Below are 5,020 nucleotides of genomic sequence, written 5' to 3' on the forward strand. Positions count from 1 at the left end.
AAGGGGGGCTGCTATTTATAGTAATAGGGGTTAGGGTTGGGGGTTTGAGGCTGTTTCGGAGCCATCGATCGCCATCGGACGGTCCGGAGCGGAGGAGTAGTGTAGGTGGGCTGCAGGTGGGCTGTGTAGAGAAGGACTTGGGCTGAGAAGAGAGAGAACAGGTGTGACCTGATGGCAGTTTTGGAGATCGAAACGTCCGACGAATAAATCGGCTGTACTGCGGTCGTATATTTAGCGGTTGGGCTATCAAACGGGATATGAATGCGACGAAACTTGACAGGCGGTCTACCTACACTATAACAAGAACGCACGCCAACTTTCGGCCCATTTAGAGAACATTTTTATGCCACTTATAAAATAAAACTTCGGAGGTGCCGTGGGCACGTGCGAGTGTGTCTGGACTCCGAACGAACAACGAAGAGAACTGGGAGGACCCGAACGGATGCAAGTTTTGAAAAACATGCAGATGAAATGCAGATGATGACATGGAAAAATGCAACACGCAAGCAAATGATGTGGCAATGACGGTGAATGACTGGAAGACACCTGGCGTATCGGATTCGGTGCGTTACAACTCTCCTCCACTAACAAGAGATCTCGTCCCGAGATCTTAGGAATGAGACGGAAGAGAAAGAGGAAGAGGTGAAATGAGAACGCATGAGAGAAGAAGAACAAAGTTGAGAACACTTGGGTAGAAAAGAGGAACGGTGGATATGACGAGAATCAAAAGCTCATGGACTAAGATAGACTCTGAAATCACTCCGGTTAGGACGAGATAGCAAAGGAATAAGAGTGAAAGAATTTCAACAGCACTCCGACTGAAAATGGAAGGAATAGGCCATGAACTTCGCAAGATGGGATGACACTTGATGAGATTAACAACATAATGCTTCCGGAAGAATTGAAAGAATGGAATGAAAAGAACTTAGAAGGAAGGATTTAATGTAGTTGTTAAGAAAATCAACAACGAAAGAATAAGCTTGTTGTGGACTTATCAAAAACAACTCAAAACTTGAGGTGAAATTATACCACAACCAATGTTTGAATATCTGAGAAGAATGAAGAAATGCAAAACTCCACTTCAGAAGAAAATGGGGAATTATTTGCACTACGAGACGCGAGAAGAAAAGATACTTGAACTCCTCCAACAAAATCTTGATGAACTCTTGAAGAATGAATTAAATCAAGAAGAACCACCACGAAGAACTCTGGTGACAAAAGGATGATGAGATAGAAATGAAGGATGAAAGGATAAGATTAAACCTTGCGATGATTTAGATGGAGGTTCCGACGAAATGACCGAGGAAATATGAACTCCGGAAAAGAAAAGATGAAAACACTTGGAACTAGAATTTATTCATCAAGAACAAACTTCGAAGGAAGGGGTTAATCACTTGGAGGAAATAAGAATAAGATTTATTGTATGCTTAACCTTCATCAAATTAAATTGATGACAAGCAATGGATTTTGCATACTACTTACTATTATTGGAAAAGGATTACGGGGGATATAGCACAAAACTTGAGAAAGTCTTCATAAACCACTTGTGGAATTGAAAAGAACGAATGAATTAAAATGATAATCAAAGAAAAGGAATCTGAAAGAACCACCATAAGAATTTGAAATTGACTGATGAAAGGGAATGAATCACCAGGAAGAATTAGAAGAATAAATATGCCTGAGGGGATTTAGATGGAAAAGAACGAAGAGATAACAAGCTGATTAAAGAGTACGTGCCAGATGCGTCGGGATAATTAGAGAACGATAGCTGGAATGATGGCCTCCGGTGAAAAGAAATTGAAAAACAACTCCTGACATACTCCGGATGGGTAAGAAAAGAATATCTGACAAATGGAATAATTCAAGAGGATAATATGAAGCTAGAACCATGCATCTTCGAGAGGACGTGCAAGATTCATAAGGAACTCTTCTTCGGTCTTCAAATGACGATGAGGAACGCCACCGAAATTACTGAGATACTCCAGGGGAATGAAAAAAAGGAAGGGTTGAACCAAAGATGAAAAGAATTTGACAGGGATCAGAAGAAGGCATGTGACTGATGGGATCCATTCTTATGTCACACTTGAGAATAACTCCGAAATAATTAGAAGAGTCTGGTAAGATCCTAGGAAAAGACCTGTGGGTTAGGGCCTACTGAAAGAAAACACCGTTGAAAAAGGATTGTTGAATAGATAGATGATGCACCGGAACTGTAGCGACCAGACCTCAAACAGTCTGATCTTTGTGCTTTAGTGTCATCCCTGGATCAGTAATGCTAACACACACAGTACTTGAAGGATTTATAACAAAGTAGCAATCACACACTTATTACAACGAATGTCTCAAAAGAGAACTTATTACAATAAATATGGCTTAAGGCCATCTAATAACGATAACAGCGGAAGGCTTGGAAGATAAGTGAGTCCATCAACTCCAACGGCATCACTGAGTATAGAAACACGACCTAAAGGCACCTTACTCGTCTTTTGAAAAGTCTGCAACATGAACGTTGCAGCCCAAAAACGGGTCAGCACATGGAATATGCTGGCAATGTAACACATAGAGAGTAATGAAAGAATAATGCTATACTACATGCATATATGGCTGGTGGAAAGCTCTATGGTTACAGTTTTACATAACGCCAATTTTTCCCTACTACAAAGGAATAAATTTTATTTAACTACCATGGTGGTTGTTAAACATTGAGAGTGTAGACACCCTCTCAATCCCAATTAAACATCATCTTTAAAACCCAACAAATATTAATTAAAGTAACATGATGAGATTCACATGATAATCCAAGTACTAGAGACTCAAGATGTCCATAACCGGGGACACGGCTAACCATGATTAGTTTATACACTCTGCAGAGGTTTGCGCACTTTTCCCCACAAGACTCGATCTCCTCCGTTGGGATTCACGCACTACATGGTGTTTGAGAAAACGGATGACCGAGACATAGTCTTTCAGAAGCGCTAGCACCTTACAATCGGGTAGATAGTTACACCTACTTTCCCCTACATCTGCTAGTCTACCACTATAAGAGTTTGCATGACTTAATCAACTATGCTAGAGCCCATAGTAGCTTGTGTCTGCACACGGAAGTTTCTAGCATGAATAATCTCATGATCCCTTTGAGCCTGGGTGGTGGTTCATAAAGAAAACAGGCAATCGCAGGAATACCCAGGTGCCTCAATCCACCCAAATGTGTATTAAAGTTGCCACCTTAAATAAACCATTAATAAACATCTCACAATTGTCATGGATACACTCACCCAATCCACGTCTACTAGCATAGCATGGCATAGTAAGCAAACATAGAAGTAACTCCCAAGAGTTAATAAAACTGGTAATAGGTACTACCTCATCTACTTCCCAAAACCCACAATTTAATTAGATCCTAATCATGCAATGTTTGAGGATTGATCTAATGCAATAAAACTAGGTAGTAAAGAGGTATGATCAAAGTGTTACTTGCCTTGCTGATGATCCGTGAAACCTATAGATTCGAAGTAGCAAGCAGTGCCCTCCGGGTACTCTATCACAAAAAAACAAGCATACAATAAGTACTCATCTAATGCACGGGTAAAACTCAAATAAGAGATTTAACCAGAAATTTCAACTTAAGAACTCCGATTTGTAAAAAGAATCAAATCAAACAAAGCAACGAAAGTCAAACGGTGAAAGAAACAAGCTTCGTTTACTAATCTGGACCTAAGTCAAACTTTACAGAAGCAAAAACTTGTTTGAGTTGGTTAAACGGAAAGAGGGTTTCGAGACGAAACTCTAGGCGCTTGAATCGCCTGATTCTGGTAAACGAGCGAAAAGATATACTAGAACGAAAATCGGATCAAAAATCGCGATCAGAAATAACCGCGGAAAACCTGAGAAAAAGAAAAGTTGACGAACAGATTAACGAACGAACGAACGTTCGTTACCTGAGACCAAATAGTGAACTCATCCGTTAAAACGAACGAACAAGCAAAAGCTCGCTAAATAGACTAAATCGGGAAAAAAATAAACCGATCTAAATAAAAAACGACCGCGGTTTTTATAAAAAAACCGGGCGGTTAACCGCTGAAAACCGGTGGTGGCGAGCTCCGGCGGGGCGGCGGCGGTCAGTGGCGAGGTGACGGGGCGGCGGCGGTCGGCGGCGAGGCGGCGGCTTCGGGCGGAGGCGGCGATGGCGACGGCGGCAGCGGGTGGCGGCGGCACGCGGCGCGAGCGGCGGCGGCGGTGCGCGGCGCGGATCAGCGGCGGCTAGGGTTAGGGCGGGGCTGGGCGGCTCGGGCTAGGCTCCCCCGGCTTATAAAGGCCGGTCGGGCTAGAGTCCGGGTCGGACACGGCCCGGTTAGGTCGGTTCGCGTTTTTTTAAACATTACGCGCAGAAAAACAGATAAAACAAATACTAAATAGACTCCAAAAATCCCGAAATAAATTTTCCCCGACTTCTAAAATCAAGCCGAACAAGATGAATATTTATTTGGGGCCTAAATGCAATTTTGAAAAATGGGCATTTTTCCTAAATTCAAAATAAAACCGTGAAAAACTCCAAAATATATCTTATTTGATTTTTTTCTATTAAACCCTCAATATTCCTTTATTTTGGGAAAGTCATTTTATTCCCTCTGTCTTATTTTTATAATTGGAATAATTGAAGATAAAATAAATAAAATCAAATGATCCTATTTTCAGAATTTGAGAAAACTCAAATATGAAAATAACGAAATCCTCAACTCTCTCCGTGTGTCCTCGAGTTGCGTGAAATTTCTAGGATCAAGCCAAAATGCAATAAAATATGATATGCAATGATGATCTATGTATAACATTGCAAATTGAAAATTTGGGATGTTACAAACCTACCCCCCTTAAGATGAATCTCGCCCTCGGGATTCGGGTTGGCTAGAAAATAGGTGAGGGTGGTCCTTCAGCAGATCCTCCTCTCGTTCCCAGGTGGCTTCATCCTCGGCGTGGTGGCTCCACTGAACTTTACAATACTTGATAACCTTGCTGCGGGTGA

Source organism: Triticum dicoccoides, chromosome 4B, assembly GCF_002162155.2.
Source record: "Triticum dicoccoides isolate Atlit2015 ecotype Zavitan chromosome 4B, WEW_v2.0, whole genome shotgun sequence".
In the NCBI taxonomy this organism is placed as follows: domain Eukaryota; kingdom Viridiplantae; phylum Streptophyta; class Magnoliopsida; order Poales; family Poaceae; genus Triticum; species Triticum dicoccoides.